Below are 27,559 nucleotides of genomic sequence, written 5' to 3'. Positions count from 1 at the left end.
AAACCTTAAAAGTCTTCAAAAGTCAAAAATGGGAGAAAAGGAAAACAAATACTATCTATTTGAACAATTTTTTTTGCCATTAATATGTTATGTGAGACCACATATATTCTTCTTGGATTTAAATCTAAAGACAAACATTTTGCTGGGTAACTAGAGGCAGAATTAATTGAGGAATAATAATTGTTACATAGCTCTCTAATAAGTAATGCCATAGTGATCAGTTCTTAGATCAGACAGATCTTTTAAAAAGAGTTTTGCTTTAATACTTGCTAATTAGAAAGATCAAGATCCAACAATTATTATATCAAGCAACCATGCTTCTGCATGAACAATCACATTGTGTTCAACTTTGGAATGGGAGTGCATAAGAGGCTACAACTAATTATTTCTAATCAAATGACTAGCAGTTTCTTAATAATCAGCTGTTAAATTTGCAATGTGTGTATATCTGCATGCCAAGAACTCTAATGGTTATATTAAACTTTGAGATTAATAAACTTTATCTTAAATAATGCTTTATTATCTTTTTAATTTGTGTTGCTTTCTTTTACAACTAAATGTAGTCAGACATTAGAAGCCTAATAGGGCCAAAAGAAGTTTAATATGAAAACCTAACTCCGTGTTTCAGCAACCCAGTGGTTTGCAAAATATCAGAAAGAAGAAAAATCTCAGATTGACGACGTTAGATTTTTTTGCCAGAGATTTTTGCTAAATTTGGAGCCTGCATTTGACCTGTACCTCATGCCAGAGCTTTCCTCCTGTTGGCAAGGACTTCACAAATTGCAATACCTGTTTTCAGCAGCCTGTCTGGCTTCTTGACCCTTTTTCTCTTCCCTATGTACATATTTCTGAGGAAAATAAATTGCACCCATGTTCAGGATCTTCCAGTAATATGAACACATTTTTCTGATCAATTTTGTTGTGATTTATTTGCTGTATTTTTATTAGAAATCCAAGTACTTCTTCCTGTATTCAACTAACTCCATTACCCACCCCCCGCCCCCTGACCCCGTACGTGCATGCATATACAGGCAGACGTGTGTGGGTATGTTAGTGGGTGATATTCCCCACCTAGGACACAGGTCACAATGATACCTTTTAAATGCATAGTTGTGTACAAGCATGAGTTAGGTCAGAAATGAAAATAAAATTGTGGAGAATTTTTCCAAGTGTGAAACTTCTCAGATGTAAACAGTCTTCTCCAAATCAACCAATATTCAAGTTCTCCATTTTGCTAGTCACTCTATTAGTGGAATCTAATATACTATTTATGATTAGGAAGGATTCATCATTAAGATCTATAGAGTGATTTTTGTCACTTCCCTCTTTAAAAATCATCAATTCCTTTTGATTGTCCTTAGAGTTTGTTTTTTAAATAAAAGGCTATTATTTGATGATTTTGTTATCTGTCCCTTTATAATGATGATCTTTAAGAAATTTACATTCTTACGAAGTATTCCTTTCCTCTAAGTATCAATCCTCATACACTATGTCTTTCACCTGGATAATCCTAACACTATACGCTCTCAATAACACATGTCCATAGCTTGCTATCATGTACATGTTCCTTAAGTTCCAGTTTAAAATCACTCAAACTTTTCTTAATGTTTGTTGTTTGGGGTGTGTTCCAATACACCCTTCATATCCCCATTAAATACATTTCTCACATTATCAAACTTTCTTATTATATCGTTTGCTTCTCCACTAAACTATAGGTCCTGTTAAGACAGAAAACATGCTTGTATTATATTCTTTGTATTTTCAGCAGAATAAAGTTTTGCCTGCAACACAGTAAATTGTCAATATACATTTGTTGAATATTTAAGAGAATACATACTGTCTTACATGTACTATTAGTTTCAGCTGGAAGGTCACTTAGTTTTCAAGTGTCAATTATGTACATATATATGGTATATACACACTATTAATACTGAAAGAAGAAAGAAAGTCGCCACATTGTTGTCTTACATCATGCAAAAGAGACTAGTGCAAATTGGGACTATAACACTTGCTGCACATAACTCACTAATTTGGAATAGTATGTCACTTCTTTCATTATAAGATTGCCAAGTTACAAGATATGTGGGATGAAATATCAGCAAACAAAAGTCCTTCACTGGGGGGTTATAACATTAAAGTAAAGATAGGCACAGAGTGAGCAAGTGTTTTGTGAGTTTGTCAGTTGACTGATTGGCAGGTCTTTGTAAAATGAGGCTCGAGGGAATTGATACTTCAATTTTAATTAAACCAAAATTATTCATTGTTCAGTTCTAAATCCCTTAAGAGAAATTGGAAATCTTGCAGAGGGACTCCCAACAGTACTTAGATGTTCTGCTGAAATTTCATTGAATTACATTACCAAAATAGACCTGATTAACAGAGAGCTATATCATAGCAGAGATTTTAAAAAAGAATTAGATAAAAGGCAAAAATCTGCTAGAATTAAACAATAACCAAGATTCTGCAATGGATCCTTTAGAGAAGAATAAGGAGCCCATTCTCTGATGAAGAAAAACTTGAACTTGTTTACAGTAATTGAAATATATTGTTTTGCATTCCTCTTTTACTTCCTAAACAATGTTGCTTTAATCCCTAAATAAATGTCTTTGAAAAATGTATTTTTCTGGATCAATATTTTAGGTAGAGTACCATATTAGCCTTCAAAATAATATTTCATTATTATAAATATAATAAAGGGTCCATTCGTTCTTACAACTTCTGGTTGTAAGACTATTTTCCATGTATTTATGAATTTATTAACCCTAATACTTTTTTCTGGGTAGAAAGATGACACTATTGGTTAACAATCTGTTGAAATGTTGCCTTAAGTATTTTTTATTTTCTGACAGTGTAATTAGACATATTAATTCCCTTTCTGAACTTGACCACCTCTTACTATTCAGCCATGCATAAATCGACTTTTATTAGTCCTCGGGGCATAGAATCTATCCAAGGGTACAGAATTTGTCCATAGAATTATAGACAGTCTTATTTTACTAGCTCCACTCTTTAATCTATTTTTCATCTTCTTCTGCATATCTCCAGAATCTGTTCTAAATGCTTATATTCCACATGCCCTCATTCGTATTCTTGTCCTGGGAGAGGTTCTCATGTGAGATATGAGAGGTGGAAAGTCAGGGAAAGTCACATTCTTTAGAGGTAGTTACAGGCAGTTGCAGGTGATTTCACTGCAAGAATAGAAAGCACAGGCAGGTTTCAGGTGAGCATTTAGGAATGTCCTTTGTTTTGGTGGTCCAAAAGAGACTGGCAGTACCTCATTCCCCAAGCTTTTCTTTCCCAAATCAGTGTATACTTCTAATCCCTACTATAAAAATATTTGATATTTTAGCTGCATAAACCAGCTCCTTTTCCCTTATTAAGTCCCAATCAAATATAAATTCTTAAAATTTGTGTTAAAAGACAAATAAAACCCAAATATGTTATAGCCATGGCATAAATTGGAAAAGTCATATAAGAATGGTTCCACATGATAGTACATGTTCTAGCAATTTTTCCAATCAGTTCCTTCAAAACATAGGTAATTCCAATAAAAGTGATTAGAACCAGGCCTATAAAAGTATGAGACACTATAAATTCTTTGAAAAATAAACAAAATTCTCACAAAAAAATTAAGCAAAAAATAAGAAAATTTTAATGCAAAAATAAGACTAGAAAACAGTACCTTTTTTTCAATAGTCACAGATGCAAAATATAAAATTGAATATAAAAAACAAGTGCACAATCGTACTCAATGGAGTGAGACTGAAAGCTTTCCCCCTAAGATCAGGAATGAGGTGATGATGCCCTCTGTCACCACTATTATTCAGCATTGTAATAGAAGTTCTAGCTAGAGCAATCAGGCAGGACAAAGAAATAAAAAGCACCCAAATTGGAAAGGAAGAAGTAAAACTTTCATTACTTGCAGGTGACATGACTATACTTGGAAGATCCTGAGGAATCTACAGCAAAGTTACTGGAGCTAATAAACAAATTCAGCAAGGTGGTGGAATATAAAGTTAATGTGCAAAAATCAGAAAAACACATTGTTTGTGTTTGTTTACACAAACAACGACCTGACTGAGGAGTCAGTTAAGGAAAAGGTTCCATTCAAAACAGCAACTAAAAGAATCAAGTACCTAGGAATGAACTTTAGGGATGCAAAGGACTTGAACACAGAAAACTACATAATATCACTAAAAGAAATCAAAGATCTAAATAGCTGGAAAGACATTCCATACTCATGGGTAGGAAGGTTAAATATAGTGAAGACATCAATTCTACCCAAATTGATCTACAGATTCAGTGCAGTACCAATCAAAATTCCAATAACCTACTTTGAAGATTTGGAAAAGCTGGTAATCAAATTTATCTGGAAGGGGAAGAAACTCAAAGAGCTAAGAACATCCTAAAAAAGAAAAATTAAGTGGGAGATTGACACTTCCTGACTTTAAAACTTATTCCAAAGCCACAGTGGTCAAAACAGCATGGTACTGGCCCAAAGACAGAAATATTGACCAAAAATGGAATCAAATGAAGAGTACAGAAATAGACCACCAAATCTATGGTCAAATGATTTTTGACAAGGCCCTCAAATCCACTGACCTGGGAAAAAATAGTCTTTTCAATAATTGGGCATGGGAGAACTGGACATCAATAGTCAAAATAATGAAAGAGGACACTACATCCTATCCAAAAATTAACTCAAAGTGGATCAAACACCTAAATATAAGAACTAGCAACATAAATCTCCTAGAAGAAAATGTAGGGAAACATCTTCAAGATCTAGTCATAGGATGTAGTTTCCTAAACTTTACACCCAAAGCACAAGCAACAACAACAACAAAACATATAAATGGGAACCCCTCAAAATCAAATGCTTTTCCACCTCAGAAGATTTTGTCAGAAAGATAAAGAGGCAGAAAACTCAATGGGAGAAAATATTTGGAAATCACACATCAGACAAATGTTCGATTTCCTGTATACATAAAGAAATCATACAATTCACCAACAAAAGAACAAATAACCGAATTATAAAATGGGTTAAAGATATGAATAGGCATTTTTCTGAAAAGCAAATACAGATGGCTCAAAAGTCCACAAAGAAATGCTCATTTTCATTATCTATAAGGGAAATGCAGATCAAGACTACAATGAGATACCGCCACACAACTATAAGAATGGCTGCTATTAAACAAGCAGGAAATCACAAATGTTGGAGAGGATGTGGAGAAGTTGGGACACTTATGCACTGCTGGTGGGAATGTACAATGGTACAGACGCTATGGAAGACAGTTTGCCGGCTCATTAGGAAACTAAGTATCAAGTTGCCCTATGACTTAGCAATAGCACTACTTGGTATATACCCAGAAAAGCTGAAAACAGTGACACAAACAGACATTTTTACACCAATGTTCATAGCAGCGTTATTGACAATCGCCAAAAAATGTAAACAATCCAAATGCCCATCAACAGATGGGTGGATTAAGTAAATGTGGTGCATACATAAGGTGGAATATTATGCAGCAGTAAGATGAAATGACATCCTGAAGCATATGACAAGATGGATGAGGCTTGAGGACATAATGTTGAGTGAAATAAGCCAGACACAAATGATAGATACTGTATGACTCCACTTTTAAGACCGTGGTAAAGGTAAAATTGGGCTTTTGATACTGAATATATGGGACTTGAAGATACATAATAGCTAGAGATGGGTGAAGGGTTAGCTTATGACATTAGCTAACTCAATGTAATGGAATAGAAGTCAAAGAAGCTCACTAGTAGGTCTATAAGTAATATTCCCATATTGAGGTGAACAAAATAGAAAGGGGCTATATAGACCTAGGTGTCTCACTGGTTAAAACTAAAAAAAAAAAAAAATAAGTTCTTGTAAGAACTACTTCAAAGGTATGTAATTCATGTACAAAGAGTATTTAAGTCCAGGGTATAGGGGGAAAACTGCTATTGCATGCTATGGGCTATGCTAAAAAGGAAACCATCAGCACTATCACAGCAACAGCAGAAGTAAATAATGGGGGAGGGAGAAGAGTTAAGAGGAGGTTTAGGTTTTCTTTGGTGAGGGTGTGTTTATTGGTTATCTTTCTCTTTGGAACAGTGAAATTATCTAAAATTGAGTGTTAAAGGGCTGTGAACTTTGGGCACTATACATGATGCCTGATGAATGCAGGTGGATGTAGGATGCACAGACTGGGAAGTAGATCGGCAAACATCAGTGTATACATATGATCAAATATTGCACTGCTACAAAAAGAAATGAAGTTTTGAGGCATACAACAATGTGAATGAACCTGTGGGACATTTCATGAGACAAAACAATCCAGAAACAAAAGAACAACCATTGTGTGGTCCCCTTTAGAAAATGCTTATAAGAAAATAGGGGCCTAGATTGTACGCTCTCAGAGCAGACACATTTACTCTGGAGTGGTAATTATTATCTTTGGAGTTTGAGAGGCTGTTTTATATACTTATAAACTTTTATTTAGAGATAAGAATGAGACCAATCAGGTCAGGATAAAGGTAATTCAGAACAGAGGGGTAAAGAAAACATTGTCTATATTTTAGAACCACACCTACTCTTTGAGACCTAAGGAAGAAAGGTTTATTTTGTCAGGAACCTAAATTTTCTGTAGCACATAACCTAACTCAAACTGTCTACACATCTCAGTTGAACAGCTAAAACACAGGGAACCCAGAATAATAATGGGGGCCTTTAATCCTGTATAGCTTAATATAATACCTGGATACATCCTAGAATATATTAAGCAAATAATCAAAAAGTATTGGCAAATTCCCTTGAGGGATGGGAGAAAAAATATGGAACTATTAAACTTTACCATCAAGGAATCTCCTGATACTGTGTCAAACATTAGGGACACACAAATCAATAGGACAAGCCCTTGGTCTTGAGGCTTACCCTTGTCAAACTTATGTATGTGTGGAGAAGCTTAGCCTACCTATACATATGCCTAAGAGTTACTTCTGGAGGATCTCTTTTGTTGCTCAGATGTGGCCTCACTCTCTTTAAGCCCAACTCTATGAATTAAATCATTGCCCTCCCCCTATGTAGGACACGACATCCAAGGGTGAAAATCTTCCTGGTGGTGTGGGAGAGGACTCCAAGGGATGAGTCCAGCCCTGGCACAGTGGGATCAACAATTCCATCCTGAATAAAAGGGGGGAAAGAAGTGTAACTAATAAAGTATCAGTGGCAGAGAGAGTTCAAATAGAGTCAAGAGGGTACTCCGGAGGTCATTCTTATGCAAGCTCCAGTTAGACGTTGCTACCTATCATGACTTACCAAACCCCAACCAAACCATTTCATTCAGTCCTAAAGAACACCCAGGGCAATATATAAGATTCTTAAAAAGGTTCCATGCACAAGGATAACTTTCCAGAATCCTACAACCTCCAGATGGGTCCCTGGATCAGGTAAGTCATGAACCTAGAGGACCCAGTCTCTCCAGAACATCAACTAGTTACCTCTTCTACCCCATATTATTGACAGCCACTTCCAACATGAAAAAGTTATAATGGCCATCGCCCAAATACCCCTAAAGAGTGGGACAGAAAGATCAAAGGTGATGGTGGTGTTATACAGAGAGGATAGGAATGAACAAATGAATATGATTGCTGAATCACTAAATTGTTATTTCTTTTAGTCTCCAGTATCTTAGAGCAGCTAGAAGTAAAAAACTAAAATTGTGGAATTGTAACCCATACCAAACTCTTAAGTCTGTTCTACTATGAATTGTTGTGCTATGCTTTGAAATGTATTGTTTTTTTATATACGTTACTTTTCACAAAAAAGAAAAAAATTGATTGTGTGATGATTAAAAAATATATATTCCTTCTAGCCTTCTCATTCTGCGGCAGCTAGAAGGAAACATCTGAAATGATGGTATGGTAGCCCATGACAAACTCTGGGATCTGTGCTGTTAACTACTTTGAAAACTATTGCTTTTTGTCTTTCTTTACTTTGAGTACATGTTATATTATACAATAAAACAAGTTTAAAAAAGTGCACGCATAGTTAAAATCTAGCATTTTATTTAGAATATTTATTATTTATCCAGGAATCCCAGGATATTAAATATCAGAGGAAAATGTCATGCTATACATTGGAGAACCAAATTAATCACAATACAAATTGCTTTGATAGGGCACACTTCCTGTTTAAGAGTTGTTCAGTTGTTTCCATACCACACAACTCCTTAAACTTTCCTATAATGCCATCTAGCCCAGTACTCCTCTTTGACTCTGCCCTATTTTCTCAATTCTATTGAATGATTAAATACCAAAAGTTATTGTTACTGAACCAATTTATACTCTCTCTTCAAATATCTAATATCTATACATTGTTTGTCCTGCAAGTTTTATCCCAGTACTTCCTCAGAGAAAAAAAAATTACTTTCATTATGACCTTTTACTAGGTACATTCTCTCCTATTCCTTGTGGCCATAGAACTCATTAGTCATCCTTTGCAGTATTTTCACTTTGTACAGTTTTAACTGTTTACTTAAGTATCTGTAACTAATCATTCCATGAGGATAGCTGTCATATTCTTACCATCAAGATATATCAGTGAATGCAAAGCATGCAAAGCTCTCAGAAAAGTGCAGAGAGATTATAAAGGATTAAAATCATTTCACTGCTTTTATAATTTGACAACCCTTTTCCCATCATCAAGTGGAGGACCTAGAAATAATAGGCATCCTGTAAATATTATTGACAACTTATCATACCAGTAGTTCAAATAAGAAAAATAAATATGATGCTCTCGTAGTTGCTGAAAGAACATTTCTTGAAATGTTATAAATAAATAGTCTCGATGGCACCTTGCAATAAAAGAAATAGCTCTACATGAACATCAAAGATAATAAGGAAATTTTATAATCAACTGTATGTCCACAAATTTGACGTTAGAAAACAAATGTATGAATTCCTTGAAAAGCACAAACTACCAAAACAGGCTCAAGGAGAAATAGATAATCTGAATAACTTTGTATCTAGTAAAGGACTTGAATGAGCAAGTAAGCACTTTCCAAAAAGGAGAGCACTAAGCCTGACGGCTTCTCTGGGAAATTCTACCAAACAATTAAGGAAAAAAATAATATCAATTCTCAACAATCTCTTTCAGAAAATAGAAACAACCTTTTATTAGACCAACGTTACACCACAAACAAGGTAAAAACATGACAAGAAGAGAAACAACAGATCAATACCTCTCGTGAACATTAAAAACAGCAATCCCTAACAAAATATTAGAAAATTGAATCCACCAACATATAAAACAGAAAATTCTTCCTGACCAAGTCGGGCTCAATCCATAAATGCAGGGCTGCTCCTAATGTTCATAAATCAATCAATTAAATTCATCATTTTAACAGAGTGGATAAGAAAAAACACATGACCTTATAAATAAATGCACAAAACAGGATTCAACACAATTCAATATTGATTCATGATAAAAGCTCTCAACAAACCAAGAACAGAAGGAAACTTCCTTAATAAAATAAAAAAGGATATGAAAAACTCACAGCTAACATCATTCTCCCCTCTGAGACCAGGTACGAAGTAAGGATGTTTGCTCCAATAAGTCCTGTTCAGCACTGTACTGGAAATAATAGCTGGTGAAATAAGCCATGAAATATAAATAAAGGCATACAGAGTAGAAAGTAAAATATAAAACTACGTGTATTCTCAGATGACAAACTGACACAATTGTCTACATAGAAAAATGCTAACTGATCTATGAAAAAAAAAGTGCTAAACTAATAAGCAACCATAGCAGAATCACAAGATACAAAGTCAATATGGAAAAGAGTACACTTTCCTATAACTAATTGGAATTTGAAATTAGAACAAGAAGACAATATTCACAATAGTACCAAAAAAGGAAACATATAGGTATAAATCCAATACAATTTGTACAGAATCTGTATGTGAAAAGCTACAATATACTGATGAAAGATATTAAAGAGATATGTCACATTCATGTAAATTGTTCCCAGCTTAACCTGTATATTCAATGCAATTCCATCAAAATTCCATAAAGCTATTTTATAGATACTGAAAAATGATTCTAAAATTTATATGGAATGGCAAAGTTCAATAATAACTAACACAACACTGAAGAAGAGCAAAGTTTATTTACTCACACCACCCATTTTTTCTATAACACTATTCTGCAAACCATGTGGTACAGGCAAAAGAAAAAACACATAGATCAATGAACCAGAGCATCACAAATAGATCCCAACAAATACAGTCAACTGATTTGTGCCAAATGCACAAGGCAGTTTAATCAAAAAGGACTTTTTTTCAACAAATGGTTCTGGAAGAATTATTGTTCCACTCATCAATTAAAAAAAATTAAAAAAAAGAACTAAGATGCATACCTTACATCTCCTACATAAATAAAAGATGAAAAAGTTTAAAATGGCTAAAAGTAAGTACCAGCATAAAATCTATGTGACCTTAGATTTGGTAGTGAGTTCTCAATACAACATGCACAACATGATCCATGAAAGTAAAAATGGTGATCTGAACTTTATTAAAGCTGATAGAACTTTCTGTAATGGCATAAGTCAAAGAAAACTAAAATTATTCATTGTTGATGAGGATGCAGAGTAACAGGAACTCTGATTCATTGTCGGTAGTCATGCAAAAAAACATTGGAAATAGTTGGTAGTTTCTTGCAAAGATAGAAAAATCTTATAATACCGATTTGAAAGTTTATGCCCATAAAAACTTGCATGTGAAAGTTTATAGAAGCTTTATTTATTATTGCCCAACCTTGACTCAAACAAGATGTTTTTCAAGAGGTGAGTGGCATACTATAGGTAGCTAGTACACAAACAATGGTTTACAATTCAGCAATCAAAATGATTCAGCTATCTGGGTACAAGGCAGGTGGTTCAGTGGTGGAATGTTCACATTTCATACAGGAGATCTGGTTCAATTCCCAGACCATGCACCAAAAAAAAGAAATCTTAAATTCTTATGCTAAATTAAATAAGCCAGACTGAAAAGACTGTATACTGAATGAATTCATTTAATACAACATTTAGGGAAGCCAAACAATTGACATGATAACAGGTCAGTCACTGCCAAGGGTTTGTAAAGAAGTGAAGAAACTAAATTTCTTTTTGACTGGTAAAACTATTCTGCATGATACTATATGTTCAAAACTCAGAGAAGTCCACAGCATCGAGTGAAGCTTAATGAACGCTAATTTTTAAGAAATTGTTTAGAATGTGAGCAGGTCTCTAGATGGAATACAGATTGTACAAAAGAAACTATTAGAAATCTGAAGCGAGTTGGAGATAAAGATGCTAACCTAAGTAAATTTGGAACTGCGGAGACTTTAAGATTAAAAGCAAAGGGAACTATACTTTTTACTGTACTCTAATTGGCAATGTTGTTGCCCCTGATGGTTCAGCTTAACAATTCTAAAACCATTATACATAAATAATGGATTTTCACAATGTTAGTGAATGGGAAGTGGATGGTGGAAGTCAGGCTTCACATTGCTGGATTGGGAGATTTCAGACAAGCAAGGACAGAAGATCATTGGAAAAAAGCATTGAAATTTAAACTAAAAATTCAGATTTATTTATCAGTTCCCCTCTCTTTAATCAATAACCTTGATGAAACTTTTCCCTTGACTTTCTGTTTCGGCCTGTATATATACTGGCCCTCTTTCCTGGTAGTGTTGTTCCGAGCATCAAATAAAATGGGATGTGTCTGAAAATGGTTTAAGAACTATAAAGCATTATAAAGGCAAGGTATGATCACTATTTATATCATAAATCATATCACCCAAAGATAGTATTGAGATTTTCAAAGCCCCGAAATCAGTGAAAGAGTAATAAATAGGAATCATGACAAATGAATAACTATAATAAAGACTAATAAATTTAATACACAATTTAGATTTTCTGCAATGCCTACTTTGAATTATCACATTAGTTAAAACACATTATTTCATTACCCCATGTCTATAAGATATTAAGCTCAACTTATGTTAAAGCAGTAAATCAAAAGTAATTCAGATTTACTGTTTATACATACTATAATCGGACATTGAGACACTTATTTTAAATTACTTCACACTAATGCATTTATACAAGAGATATTCCAGTATACTTGAGGAAACTAAATTAATCTCTAAATTTAAGGTGGGTCAAACATAATAGACAACAAATTTAAGAAAAAATGTACTTTGGTAGAATGACAAGGAATAAATATAGCATCACATAAACTTGATGAAAGGATCAAAGAAAAAGCTTGTAAAAGGATGGATTTCTAGCCATTTAAGCACTGCTCATGTGGCCAAGGTAAGCCCATCAGCAGTGTTTCAAAAACACCAGAGTGAGAGTCATTCAGTACTACAGTGTTCCACCATGAGAAGATAGAAGAGAAAGAAAGGAAGAATGAATCCTTGTTGAGCTGAACTACTTTCATTTCTGGAAAAATGCAGCCAAGAATAAAGGATCAAAGTAGAAGAGAAAGTAGAAATAACAGAAATAAAGCAAGGAGATAAAAAACAGGATTTTAGCAGGTGGAATCGATGAATTGGGAAATTCATTTCAACTGAACTTATGCCTGAGCTTTCTTTTTTCTTATTTTTTTAACATTTTACATGTGATGGATGAGGTCATTTTGATTTTCAAATAACCTGCAAAGGAACAGATTACTGGCTCAAGCTTGAAAACACTGTTCACATCTGGAATATGTTTATCGTTTTCAATAAGAATAATTTCAAAAAGCAGGACAGGACCACTAATGTACTGGTCTGAGCAAGTGTACAAGTTTTGAAAAGATCCTCATTTCAGTGTGTAAAATAGGTAAAAAAAAAAAAATGGGGGTACAGAGTTATATTTATTAATAAAAGGATGGGCAAATGAGGAGAAATATCATAAACTAGAGGATTATAAACCAGAGGATCACAAAAACAACAATCGGATCAGTCTTATGAGTTGCAAATAAGATAGGAATATTCTTATCTGAAGAAAACATGGATCAGGAAAGTGGAAGAAATTCACTGACAGCAAAAATGTTTGCAAAAATTATCTAGAGAATTAACTACCTATAGTATAAACAGCATATGATTACATATTGTTCTATATTGTATAATACATATCCTTTCTTGATATCACATCTATCTTTATAGCAAGTGTTAATTTCTCCACTTTAAAGACAAGGAGAATAAAGCGCAGAAGGAGTACTTGCTTTCCCCAAAGTCAGGTACAGTAATAAGTACTCAGGGTTCAAAGTTTGCATGTCATGTCTTTTATTTCTAGATCTTATGTTCTTACTTCTACTAATATGTTTTGTAAGAAAACAAGAGAATAATTTTCTGCACATATCGCCTATGAAGGTCTGTTATCAATTGTTTTTCCTTCCATTCCCATCATTGTTCCTACCAATATTAGCTATAGTAAGTAGGGGGGACTCTGAATAAAATATCTTAAAATAATGCACTTTTATATGTTTAAGCGGAAGAGTTTAGTAAGTGCAAACAAAGAAATTGCAAACAGAAATTCTAATTTGCATGTCCATATCTGCAAAATAGTCATGATTTCCAATGACTTGCTTAACATTTTTGCTGAAGTGTTTAATTAAGCAGTTTACCTTATAGATAAGTCAAATAGTGATTCCAAAGCATAGTTACTAAAATAAGAACATTCTAAAGAAGATGCTATCAAATGTATATACCACTGGGTCAAAATGATATGTCTGTACATTATTTGGAATTTGAAATACTTTCTTTTAAACCTGTTAATGGATAGTGTTAATTTTCATTTTTGACAACTCTTCAAATAAGTGAAATAAATATACATAATGTAACATATATATACAACATAATGTAACACAACGTTTATAACAAGCAAAATTATCTCTTCCTCTTTAGGCTCTTCCTTGTACAATATTTTTACCACTTGAGACATAAGTTTAGATATTTATGCATGTGGCAATCTCCATAGGGAAGCCTGTGCTCCCCAACAGAGCAATATAAACCATGACTATCACAATTTGCGCTGACTTTGTGTGAAGCAGTAAAAACTGTATGGAATGATTTGAGTATTAAGTTGGAATAAATTAATAGCATACAAAGTAGAGGTACATATTTACTCTTTGATAATATGTAAGTTTTATGAGCCAATGAGTTCATTTAAAGTTTTGCAGGCAAAATCTATATGCCTATGTGAACTTCATCATCCCTTTTTTCTTTTTCATTCTTTCCTAACTTTTATGTAATAAAATCTAATCACAGAATGTAGTTTATTCTGCCTCAAACTTTAGGGGAAAAAACAGAAGGAAGGAAAGGTTAGGTTAAGATTTCAAAATCATTTTTAAAAAAGAACATAAAAATATATTTGCAGGATTATATTTTGGAATAATTATTCTTACATCTATGAAGAATTTATTTCTTAAATAAAGTGTATGAACTTATAGCACTAAAATGATCTTAGTTTTTAGAATTATATTCATAAATTAAGATTGAGGAACCTGAGATCATCCAATATAAGACTATCATCTGCAACTTATGGGGAATTTTTTTTTAAGCATTTTCTTCTGTCAGCAATCTTGTAGTAAGTTTGGACTTCTAAGTCATTCATTAAACACTTCAGGGTATATTAAAATAATAAAAATAGATTTTGCAGATGTCTGACTGCTCAGATAATACTACCATTGTATAATCTTGTACGAGTTATATTAGGATAATGTTGCATATGCAAATTCATAATTGTTCTTCATGCACGCATTAAAATTATGAGCCATCAGCTAAAGCAATTGCGAATCTTTAATATTCACATACTAATTTAAAAAATACTCTTTGGTAAAATGCACATGCTTTACAATACCTGTCCATTTCCTATGCAGACATTATAAATACTCTTGATAACCAATTCAAATAAACTGAAGCTTAAGTATGAATATTCCACTTAATTTCATGTATCATCTTTGTTTTTATTAACTACATTTTTCTTCTTTTCAATGTCTAATGTTCTTGAGAGAAGAATTTGAGAACCAAGAACTCTCTGTTGAAAAAGAACTTTTGTAAACTTGGAGACTTATTACATCCAAAATACCTTCAGAAAAGACCAAAATCACTAGTACTTCTGATTTACCTATCATTTCCTGCAGGCTTTTTCTCTTTTTATTGGGAAGTAGATGAGAGAGGATCCAGGAAACTGTCTCTGCATTTGTATGTCTGAGGCTGAACTGCTCAGACAAATGCCAGACCACAATCAATTTAAGAGGAGGAAAATTGACTCTGGCATCCATCTATATGGTGAAGCAAAATGGAAATTCTGAAGGAAATGAGAAGTTTGGAAACTGAAATGCTTATCTTTAGATAATTTGTTGGCTTCCAGTTAAGATCCTGTTCTTGAATTTCTAGAAAAAGCCCTGATTACAATTGCAGAAAATCATGAATTGACTAAATGATCTCTTAGAAGGGGAAATTTATGTCTATTTCAAATGAATTAATCCATTATATTATCTAAGTGCTATTTTGTTTTTTATGCAACTGCCACACAAGGAATAATCATATTATAAGTTATATTGACATTGCCAAAATAAAACATTTTACAGCCCTTTCAAAAATCCTGAGTGTAACACAAACTATTTTATTATAAGACATGTAAGTGAATAGATCTATTTTTCTATTTCAATTTTTTCTCTTAAAAAGTAATAGAAGGACAATGAGGGACTTCTGTTTCCATGAAAATTTCCCCTATTAGTCTCACTAAATATAATTAAAATACTGAGCATTAAATATGAAACAAATATAAGAAGATTCTGGAAGGAAAGGGCATGAGACAGATCAGATAGGGAACTTGGGACTCAGAGAACAACACTTTGGTGACTTTTCTGGTATTTGTTTTGCTTCAGTTTTCCCCAACTTGGATATGAAATTGTCAGCAATCCAAAAATGCCTACAGGTGCAGACAAAAATAAAAGACCCCAAAATATCTGTTCTCGAAGCCAAAGGACCAGGAAAAGTGCATCCTAACAAGTCAGAAAAATTTTTGACGGAAAATTTTAAGACTTAAACATTAACAAAAGACATAAATCTATAAATTCCAGAAACAGAATGATTTCTAAATAGGATAAGCCTATAGTATTCACCACAGGACATATCGTAATCAAACAGTAAGAAAACTAAATGCAAAGAAAAAGCTTTTAAAGCAATGAGAAAGTACACTTTACTTAAAGGGGCAGAGGGAAGGTTTCAAAACAATTCTGATAACAGTGGGCTTCTCATTTGAAACCAAGAGGCCAGAAGGCAAGTGCCACATTTTTCAAATATTGAAATAAAAAAATTATTAATCCACAATATTATATACAGCAAAAAATATCCTCCTGGAACGAGGGGGAAATCAAGATATTTTTAGATGGCAGAAAACTAAGTGAATTCTCCTCTACTTGACCTACCCTAAAAGAATGAATCAAGTAAGTTACCTAAATTGAAAAGATATGATAAAAGAAGGAATCTTGGAACATCAGGAAGGAATAAAGAGCAATGAGAAAAGTAAAAACATGGGTAAATATATTTTCCTTACCTTAAATTATTTTTGATGGTGGAAGCAAAAATTACATTATCTGATGTGTTTCTAAGTACAGAAAGAGAAAAAATAAAGAAAATCATTTAATAAATAAGGTAGGCCAAAGAGTTGCATATGTTAATAAATTTTGCGCACTTCACTAGAACTGGTAGAACGATGACCCCAGTAGACTGTGATAAGTTCAGTATAACCACGATAATAGCTATGCAAAGAGTATAGCCAGTTCTACATCCTGTTTGTGATATTATATTCCAATTTTGTGGGATGTTACTATTGAGGGAATCTAGGTAAAGTGCAAATGGAATCTCTCAGTATTTGTTTGCCTAAAATGCACTTATATCTACAATTATTTTAAAATTTAAAAAAATAAGAAAAAATATGAAAAGGAAGGAAGTCACTGGGGACTAGCAAAGGTATTGGTTTAGTTTGCTAAAGCTGCCAGAATGCAATATAGCTGAGATGGGTTGGCTTTTATAAAGGGGATTCATTTAGTTAAAAAGTTACTAATTTAGGAATGCATATGGTGATATCTGCTGGCCTTCTCTTCCAGCTTCTGGGTTCAAATGACTTTTCCAAGGGTGTTTCCTTTCTGCATCTCCAAACATCTGGGTCTATGTCAACTCTGAGCTGAGTTATGCCAGGCTGTGTTATGCTTTCCTGAAATGTTCTCTCTCTTCTGAACACTGCTAGTAAGCCTCCAGGCAGGTTAATCAAATTAAATATCACCCACTGCAGAAGGCAATCCCTTAGATGAACGCTGATGTAATCAGCCATAGATGAATTTCACATGCTGATGATTTAAATCCACAGCAACAGAACAACGGGGCACTATCACCTAGCCAAGTTGACACCCAACACAAACTACTACAGGTGTTTAGGTTCAAACTATATTATTTAAGATTTTACATGGGATGCAGTCAAGAAACTCTGAATAAGTCAAGCATTTTAAGAAAGTGTGCATTTTCTATCCAATTTTTTGGCAATGCATGTATTCTTTGATAGTAATGTTCATTTGAAGGAGAACTTTTGCTCACTTCTCATAAATGTTACTATGTGGAATAGCCCATAGTTCATTCATTTATGAAAGTCTGACTATGATCAGTTGTGTTTTCTATTAATCCTAAAACATCTAGTGAGGTCTACCTTCTCTATTGGAGTTCCAATTTTACCCAGGCATTCATCTTCCATAGTATTTAAGATAAATGTCATCTTTTTCTACAATGACGTCCACAAGTAACCTTATGGAAACACTTCATATTTGTGCCACTATATGTAGGCTTCCCCATTTAATGCTACCTTCTTTTTCCCCTCTGAACTATACATCAGGCAAAGTGTCACAGTCTCTTGCCTTTGATTCCTAAGACAAATGTCATATATAAGCACACAATTTCTCCCAATGACAAACTTCAGGCAAGGAGACAGGTCAACATTTAGGAATGAAACAGCTCATTGGATTTGAATTGTGGAGGAAATATCCATCCTCCTACACTCTTCCAGGTTCAAGTGGCACAAAAAATGAACAACCTTGAAATGGATTTCTCTAAACAAATGTGTTGCAATATGGTGTGTCCTTGGAACACAGGCTCAAGCACAGCAGAAACTTTCAGCAAATGACCACTTCATTACTTATCCAGCACAAAGGGTCCAAAAGGGCAGGGAAAAAGATCCCATAGTGCTGGTCTCCTGGGGAGGCCAACTGCTCAGGTCAGGGTCAGTAGATGTCAGCTCAAAATGCCCCACCTCCCATAGGAGAGGAGAAATAAAAATGTGCTGCCTGAGAAAGGAGTATTTATATGGTTCTGGGGTTGAGGGATGGGGTGGGGAGTTCCACTGAGAGGTCTCACCCTGATAAGCAACTGGGGATGTTTGTTCCTGTTTTCTGGGTTCAAGGCATGTTTGGGCTTTTCATGGACATGATATCGCCCCCAACCTGCAGAATTGAAACATGTTGAAACACTCAAAACAATTGAAAAGGAGGAGGTGGTTAGGTGAGACTGGGAGACAGCCTGTAGGAGTGTCCCTGGCTTCCTCAGCACTCTTGACTGGAGAATCTTTTTCACAGCCTCCTCAGGGATGTTCGGCTAAAGTTGCAAAACCTTTTTTAACAGTTATTTAACATTCACTTTTGCCATTTAAAAAGCTTGCTATCTAATGTTTTATTCTTGGCATTTTGGTATCTCAGTTGAAATGTGGCAGAATAAGTCCTATTTAAATGCTATAGAACAATTATTTTTAAAATAAATTTGTATAATCAAAAATGTAAGCATACACTTTGAATATTGGCAATTGATATTTCTAGCTGGTAAAAATATGGGTGATTATATTGCTTTTCTGTACCTTTCAGTTTTCTCAAAATTTCTAAGATGGAATAAGGAGAATGGGGAGGAAAGGAGAAGGGGAGTAGGCAAGATTGAATGAAAGGAAAATAGGCAAGTAGTGTTCCTCAAGGATCTGACCTGGATAGCATTCATCTTCTTTTCATTTTGCACAAATATTAAGCAATATCTTCTGTGTCTCACAACTCAATTAGGAAGATTATCATGTATTCTAGGGCAGACTTTTCTTTCAAACTACAGACCTAGTCGGATATAATAACTTACTTGAAAATCCCACAAGCACTAGTCCAAAACCTAACCAATCAATTCAATGCAAATCTCGTTTCTCTTCCAATTTTCTTTCTCAGTAAATGACACCTTGAGGAACCAAGGTTAAATATGCCAGTCAAATTAACCCATTTCTCTTCCATTTCCACATTAACCACCAATTCTAATTCTATCTCCAAAATATTCCCAGCATATGTACATCATGCCCAGTGGAATAATGCAATTCCAAATTTGTTTTCTTTCTCCCCTCTTATTCTCTACAAAAAGATGTTTCTAAAATGTATGTCTAATTACTCTCATGATCAAAGTGTTTAGTCGCGCTCTTTCAAGCTCGCATGACCACCCCTGATTTCCTCCTACTAGATTCATTGTCATATTGCGGGGAATACTACTAGTTTATTTGCTTACTATACCTGTACCAAGCCAACTATTTATTGTCATATTCTTGCAGGAACATTATGTCTACCTCACTTCTGATCCCTGACTCTCCATCCTTTTGACGTTCTCCCATTCATTCTTCCAGGTCTGAGTTTAATAATTCCCTCTTTTGTGTAATCCTTATCCCCAGGCTAATTTAGTTTTTTGTCTGGTTTTTTTTTTTTTTTTTTTTTTTTGTCTTTGCTGTTCCCTAGTATTTATTCCAGCCAGGCACTTCACATATTTTAATTATGTAAGGTTTTTTGCATTTCTGATAGTATATAAATCATATGTAAATAGATACCATATTTTTCTTGCCTTTTTCTTTATCCTCAGGATATTGCAGTTATTTTACCAAATGTCTATTGAATGAGTGAATATATAACTGGGTAAAGTTGCGTTGATTCCCTCTACTAAATGTCTCATAAATTTGTTCTTTCATCTCTCTTTTAATTAACACCTGTTTAATAGAGGCCCTAATATTTTAAAATCCTGGATTATTAAATGTATTTTCAATTTAGTTTTCTCATTTCTACTAATTTTAGAATAATCTTCTAAAATATCATTTTGTCTCTCTATTACTTAACAACTGCCAATGTGTACGTTTGGTTTTCAGAATATGTAGCCAATTTTAGTGCCAAGTGCAAAATTTCATGCTTTTTGTCATGCTTACTGCCAAGCCTGAAAAATTTCCACTTCTCTTGTATTCTGTATTCCAGCCAGAACAAATAACCTGAAGGTCTTTGAAAGCTCCATGTCTCAATAAGTTGCCACATGTCACTCTCTTCCTATTGTCATATCCTGTTTCTTTTCATGACAAAAGCAATTTCAGTTTAGGTAAAATCTTCAAGAAGGGAAGTCCTTTTTACTAGTCTTTATCTTACAGTACACTGTGCTCTTAAAAAGAACGCGATTTTTCCTTCCTCACAGCCAATCATTCATGTGTGCTTAGGTAACATTTTATTGTTGTTGCTTTTAAATTTCACAAAATACACACCCAAACATACAGAAAATCTTTGCAATTTTGCAAAGTTCATAGTGAACCAGAAAATATGTGGCAAATAATAATTGTCTTTAATTTTCTAAAAGCACACATCTGAGTCATACAAAGTACAAAGCCTTAATTATGAGCAGTACCATTTATATGGGAAGAAACTGGTTATGTTATTTTCTGTTCATGGCATATAAAGTGATAAATATTTTATTCTATGAAAAAAATATCTCCGAGGTAATCATAACTTCTAGTAATGATATTAGATTTAAGGAAAATAAAAACTGATAATTTTCAGCCAAAAGAGTAATATTTGTTATTTTTTCACCATGGAAATTTAAAGCAAATCTCAGCCATCATAATTTCATCCATAAATAGCTCATATGCATCTTTTAAAAAGGCATTTTGTTGTATAACTTCATTAAATGATCATTTTAACATAACTGATATCATGATATCATAATATCATCTAATGCCCAGTCTACAATCAGATTCTCATATGTGCTGTTTTTTTTTCCCAATACTGGATTCTTTGAGAATAACAAAATAATTTAACTTATTTGGCTTTAGATTTGATTTTGCACTGTTTCCTTTCCTTTAAATTAGAATATCCTCAATCTATTCAGTCATTGACTAGTTGAAAATAGAAACTTGTAGGAAATATATAGAGGAATCCAAATCTACATTCATCCACAAAATCCATTTTAACCACATTTTAAAATTTCCAAGTGTTTCGATTTCTCAAATGTCTCAAATGTAAAGGCTTGGTTTTTTTTCTATCAGCCTGTTTTTTTTCAAGTTTTTATTGGTATATGTTATATAGTCACATACATAGTAATCACTCAAAGTGTACAATCAATGGATCCCAACATCATCATATAGCTGAGCATTTATCGTCACAACTGACTTTTTTCTTTGTTGTGAAAAATACCATATATTAAAAAAACAATAAATTTCAAAGCACTTCACAATAATTAGTTGTAGAACAGATTTCAGAGTTTGGAAAAGTTGCAATTCCATAATTTTAGATTTTTACTTCTACCTGCTCTAAGGCACTGGAGACTAGAGAAATATCAATATGATTTCAGTGCTCATACTCACTTATTAAAACCCTACCTTCTTTAAATAATTCTACCATTACTTTTGCTCTTTCTCCCATACTTCAGGGGTATTTGGGCTATGGCCATTCTAACTTTTTCATGTTGGAAGGGGATGTCAATAATATGGGATGGGGGATGGAACTAGCTGATGTTCTGAAAGGCTGGCCCCTCTGCATTTCAGGACCCATCTGGTCCAGAGAACTATCTGGAGATTGTAGGTTTCTGGAAAGTTACCCTAGTGCATGGAAGCTTTGTAGAATGTTATATAACATTCTAGGTGTTCTTTAGGATTGACGGGAATGTTTTGGCTGGGGTTAAGCAAGTGCTCTAATTTGCAAACTGCTGGAATGTGATATGCCTGAGACAAGATGGCTTTTAAAAAGGGAAATATATTAAGTTGCAAGTTTACAGTTCTAAGGCTGTGAAAATGTCCAAATTAAGGCAAGGCTATGAAAATGTCCAAGTTAACACATCTAGGGAAAGATACCTTGGTTCAAGAAGGCTGATGATGTTCAGGATTTCTCTCTCGGCTGAGCACATGGCAATGTCTGCTAGCTTCTCTCCAGGAATCATCAATAACTTCTCCATGACTCTGCCCTTTCTGTTGGCTCTGTTGGTTCTGGTGGCTCTCCTGGTTCTTTACAAAATGGTTCCCTTTTAAAAGGCTCCAGTAAGCAAATCCACCTTGAATGGGTGGCGACACATCTCTGTGGAAACCATCTAATCACAATTGGGTGGGTCACATCTCCATGGAAACACATAAAAAAATACCATCCAACAATACTGAATGAGGATTAAAGGACATGCTTTTCTGGGGTACATAATTGATTCAAACTGCAAAGCAAGTTATGATAGGTAGCAATGTCTAATTGAAGTCTGTGCAAGAGTGACCTCTTGACTCCATTTGAACTCACTCAGCCACTGATAGCTTATTTTTTACACTTTTTTCCCCCTTTTTTTCAGGATGGCATTATTGATCTGACAGTTCCAGGGCTAGGCTCATCCCTGAGAGTCATCTCCCAAGCCAACAGGGAGACTCTCACCCCTGGATGTCAAGTTCCGTGTAACAGGGAGGACAATGATTTCACTTGCAGAGTTGGACCCAGAGTTAGAGGAGTCACATCTGAGCAACAAAAGAGGTCCTCCAGAAGTAACTCTTAGGCATACCTATAGGTAGGCTAAGCTTCTCCACTACATACATAAGCACCACAGGAGCAAGCTTCAAGATCAAAGGCTTGGCCCACTGATTTGGGTGTTCCTAATGTTTGACACAGTATTGAGAGTTTCCCTCATGGTAAAATTTGATAGTTCTGTATTATTTCTTCTGTCCTTCAAGGAACTTTGCCAATACTTTTTGATCATCTGCTTAATATACTCCGAGATGTATCCAGGCATTACATAAAGCTACACAGGATTAAAGGCCCTCTTTTTGTTTTGGGCTCCCTGTATTCGGATTGTTTAAATGATCTAACCAGACAGGTGGAGTTAGATTATGTGCTACAGGAAATTTACTTTCTATACAAAATAAACCTTCCTTCCTTTGGTCTCAAAGAGTAGATAAGGTTCTAAATTACAGACAATGTCTTCTTTACCCCTGTATTCTGAATTACATTAATCCCAACGTGATCAGTTTCATTCTTTTCTCTAAATACCAGATTATACATAGACAAAGCAGTCTATTGGCCTATTTTTAGTAGTGATCAGGTAGTTAGGTACATCTAAGAAGTAAATACATGAAATGCAAGGATGGTTCAACACAAGAACATCAATTAATGTAATAAAGCACATTAACAAATCAAAAGGGAAAAACCACATGACCATTTTGACTGCTGCTGAAAAAGCATCCAACAAAACTCAGCATCCTCTTCTGATAAAAACACTCCAAAGATAGAAATCAAAGGTAACTACCTCAATATGATAAAGGGAATATATGGAAAACTGATAGCCAGCATCGGACTCAATGGAGGGAGACTGAAATCCTCCCACCTAAGATAGGAGACAAGGATGCCCACTGTTACCACTATTATTCAGCATTTTGCTAGAAGTTCTAGCTAGAGTAATCAGGCAGGACAAAGAAATAAAAGAAATCCAAATTGGAAAGGAAGAAGTAAAACTCTTGTTATTTGCAGATGAAATGATACTATACTCGGAAGATCCTGAGAAATCTACAGCAAAGTTACTTGAGTTAATAAACAAATTCGGCAAAGTGGTGGGATATAAAATTAATGTGCAAAAATCAGTAACACTTCTATACACAACAATGAGCTAGTTGAGGAGTCAATTAAGGAAAATATTCCATTCAAAATAGCAACAAAAAGAATTAAATACTTAGGAATGAACTTAACTAGGGACGTGAAGGACTTGCACACAGAAAACTATATAACATTGCTAAAAGAAATCAAAGGGGATCTAAATAGGTGGAAAGACATTTCCTGCTCATGGATAGGAAGGCTAAATATAGATAAGACATCGGTTCACCCCAAATTGAGCTACAGATTCAGCACAGTACCAATCAAAATTTAAACAACCTTCTTTGAAGATTTGGAAAAGCTAACTACCAAATTCATCTAAAAGGGAAAGAGACCCCAAATAGCTATAAAGCATCCTAAAAGAGAAGAATGAAGTGGGAGGATTACTCCCTGACTTTAAAACCTATTATAAAGCCATAGTGGTCAAAACAGCATGGTACTGGCACAAAGACAGAAGCACTGAGCATTGAATTGAATTGAGAGTGTAGAAATAGACCACTAAATCTATGGTCAACTGATTTTTGACAAGGCCCACAAATCCTCTGATCTGGGACAAAATACTTTTTTCAATAATTGGGTATGGAAGAACTGGATATCAGCAGCCATGAGAATGACAGAGGACTCCTATTTTACACCCTACACAAAAATTAACTCAAAGTGGATCAAAAACCTAAATATAAGAACTAGCACCATAAAGCTTCTAGAAGAAAATGTAGGGAAACATCTCCAAGACTTAGTAATAGGAGGTGGCTTCCTAAACTTTACACCCAAAGCACGAGCAACAAAAGAAAAAATAGATAAATGGGAACTCCTCAAATTCAAATGCTTCCGCACGTCAAAATTCTGACAAAAAGGTGAAGAGGAAGCCAACTCAATGGGAGAAAATATTTGGAAATCACATATCAGGCAAAAGTTTGATTTCCTGTATATACAAAGAAATCATACAACTCAACAACAAAAGAACAAACAACTCAATTATAAAATGGACTAAAGATATGAATAGGCATTTTTCTGAAGAGCAAATACAGATGGCTCAAAAGCACGTGAAGAGATGTTCATTTTCACTGGTTATAAGGGAAATGCAGATCAAGACTACAATGAGATACCACCTCACACCTATAAGAATGGCTGCTATTAAACAATCTAGAAACTATAAATGTTGGAGAGGATGTTGGGAATGTACACTGATGCAGCCATTATGGATGACTGTTTGGTGGTTCCTTAGGAAGCTAAATATCGAGCTGCCCTATGACCCAGCAATAGCACTACTTGGTATATACACAGAAGAGCTGAAATCAATGACACAAACAGGCATTTGCACACCAATGTTCACAGCAGCAGTATTCACAATTGCCAAGAGATGGAAACAAACCAAAATCCCATCAACAGATGAGTGGATCAACAAAATGTGCTATATACATACGATGGAATATTATGCAGCTCCAATGTAAGGGAACAGATAGGAGTGAAGGTGATTTTTTAGTGGGTCTAGAAGTAATATTACTATATTGAAGATGAACAAGATTGAAAGGGGTTGTATAGACCTAGATGTCTCACTGACTCACACTAGAAATATGAATGTTTTCTTGTAAGAATTGCTTCAAAGATATGATTCTTGTATAAAGAGTGTTTAAGTCAAGGGTACAGGGGGAAAACTGCTATCACATACTATGGACTATATTTAAAAGGAAACCATCAGCACTACCACAGCAACAGCAGAGGTAAATAATGGGGTGAGGGACAAGAGATAAGAGAAGGTTTTGATTTCCTATTTGGTGAGGGTATGTTTATTGGTTTTCTGTCTCTTGGGAACAATGAAATTATCTAAAATTGAGAATGTTGATGGACTGTGGACTTTGGGCCCTCTACATGATGCCTGATGAATGCAGGTGGCTGAAGGATGCACTGATGGAGAAGTAGAATGATGAATGATGATGTATACTTATGAAAAACGGCTGTGCTTCTACAAAAAGGAACAACGTCATGAAACAGGAGATGATATGAATGAACATGTGGAACATTTGGTGAGACAAAATAAACTAGAAACAAAAGAACAACAACAATGGTATGGTCACCTTTAGAAAATGCTTATAAGAAAACAGCAGCCTAGATTGTAAGCTTTTAGAGCAGACACATTAAGTCCGGGTGGTGATTATTATTTCTGGATTCTGTAAGGCTGTTTTATATATATAACCTGACATTTAGCGATAAGAACAAAGCCGAACAGGTTGGGATTAAAGTAATTCAGAACATAGGGGTAAGGAAGACGGTGTCTATATTTTAGAACCACACATACTCTGAAAAACTAATGGAAGAAAGTTTTATTTGATCTAGAACTGAAATTTTCTGTAGTGCACAATCTAATTCAACTATTTGTATAGCTCATTTGAACAACTGAAACACAGGAAGCATGGAATAAGAAAGAGGTCCTTTAATCCTGTATAAGTTATTGTAATGCCTGGAAACATCCTAGAGTATATTAAGCAGATAATCAAAAAGTATTGGCAAAGTCCCCTGAGGGAGGGTGTAAGACTATGGAACTATTAAACTTTACCATCAGGGAATCCCCTGATACTGTGTCAAACTTCAGGAACACGCAAATCAATAGGCCATGACCTCGATCATGAGGCTTACTCTTGTGAAACTTTTATGTAGGTAGCATTAGACTACCTATAGACATGCCTAAGAGTTAATTCTGGAGCACCTCTGTTGTTGCTCAGGTGTGTACTTATTCTCTATAAGCCCAACTCTGCAAGTGAAATCATTGCCCTCACCCCCAACATGGGACATGACATCCAGGAGTGAAAGTCTCCCTGGTGACATGGGAGATGTCTCCCAGGGATGAATCCAGACCTGGCACCATGGGATCAACAATTCCATCTTGATCAAATTGGGAAAAAGAAGTGTAATTAATAAAGTATCAGTGACAGAGAGAGTTCACATAGAGTCGAGAGCCTACTCTGGAGGTTGCTGTTATGGGAGCTTCAGGTAGACCTTGCTACCTATCATAACTTGCCAACCCCTAACCAGGACCATTCCATCTATGGGCATCTGGAGAATAGTTGAGAATGTGTGAATAAGATAAATATATTGAAACATATGTTCATTTCAAAGGCTATTGTTAAGTATGTGTTGATCAATACCAGGATATTTCATAAAGCATGACAAAAATGCCTTTGTGAACAGCAAAAATACTGTTCATTTACTCTGCAAAGCTATTTTTCATGTCAATTCAATGAATAAAACTAATGTTTATAAACAAACTCTATAAGTTCAAACCCAACTTCCTCTTAGCCTTTCAGGAACTATTTTAATTTCTTCAAAATTTTATTCTGAGAAATCTTGAAATGATTATTAATATTACTTATTGGAGTCAATGCATTATTAAAGGAAGTAAGATGTACCTCAGATTCTGAAAGTTTTTCCTCCCAGACTTCTGAGAATAATAAACTCTTTGGTCAACATCAATACTCTTAAAATTACCATCCTACTATCAGCACATTTTTTTTCTTCATACCACAGCTTCTGCCCATAATGACCAAGTTACAATTCAAAGTCACTGGAGATGGCTTAAGACTTCATTTCCATTTTCTAACCTGCA

General features: G+C 34.5%; 1 long non-coding RNA gene across 3 annotated transcripts in view; it reads right to left on the bottom strand.

Moving 5' to 3' along the window:
- LOC143679437 (uncharacterized) overlaps positions 1-22,369 on the bottom strand; it is a 228,707-nt gene extending 206,338 nt beyond the window's left edge. For 2 of the 3 annotated variants that reach the window (XR_013173763.1, XR_013173765.1), the window contains exon 1: positions 22,197-22,369. This is a non-coding gene — a long non-coding RNA (uncharacterized LOC143679437). Of the gene's footprint in view, positions 1-16,595; positions 16,647-22,196 lie in introns of all 3 variants that reach the window. The other variant, XR_013173764.1, reaches the window with a different exon arrangement.
- Positions 22,370-27,559: the final 5,190 nt, after the last annotated feature.

The sequence above is a fragment of the Tamandua tetradactyla genome, chromosome 4, assembly GCF_023851605.1.
Source record: "Tamandua tetradactyla isolate mTamTet1 chromosome 4, mTamTet1.pri, whole genome shotgun sequence".
NCBI classification, from domain to species: domain Eukaryota; kingdom Metazoa; phylum Chordata; class Mammalia; order Pilosa; family Myrmecophagidae; genus Tamandua; species Tamandua tetradactyla.
Note: the sequence above shows the minus strand (reverse complement) of the source record. Positions and strands in the feature narration are given on the sequence as shown.